Raw genomic sequence first — 324 nt, 5'->3', positions numbered from 1 at the left:
TGGCGGTTGCAAAGGGGTCGAATCTGGGCTGGGGTGATCTCGCAGGTCCCCGGAGGCTGCTGTCCTGCCTGGCTTCTTCAATGACTTATTCCCGAGAGCTGTTCTCTTTTTTATCCCTCCCTCTTCTCCATGCCATTGTCTCTCAGAAATTTCCTGAGTCCATTCTGCGTTCATCCCAGGGCAATTATTACGTACCTCTCCTTCTTTATTTCTAGCAGAGTCAGTCCTTACTCCTTCAAATTTCTCTTCTTTTATTCTTTTTGTACTTTCTCCCACGTTCCCCCATCCTCCAGTGACTCCACCATTTTTCTGTCATTCCTGCCC

This window comes from Geospiza fortis, unplaced genomic scaffold (genome assembly GCF_000277835.1).
Source record: "Geospiza fortis unplaced genomic scaffold, GeoFor_1.0 scaffold6190, whole genome shotgun sequence".
Taxonomy (NCBI): domain Eukaryota; kingdom Metazoa; phylum Chordata; class Aves; order Passeriformes; family Thraupidae; genus Geospiza; species Geospiza fortis.
Note: the sequence above shows the minus strand (reverse complement) of the source record.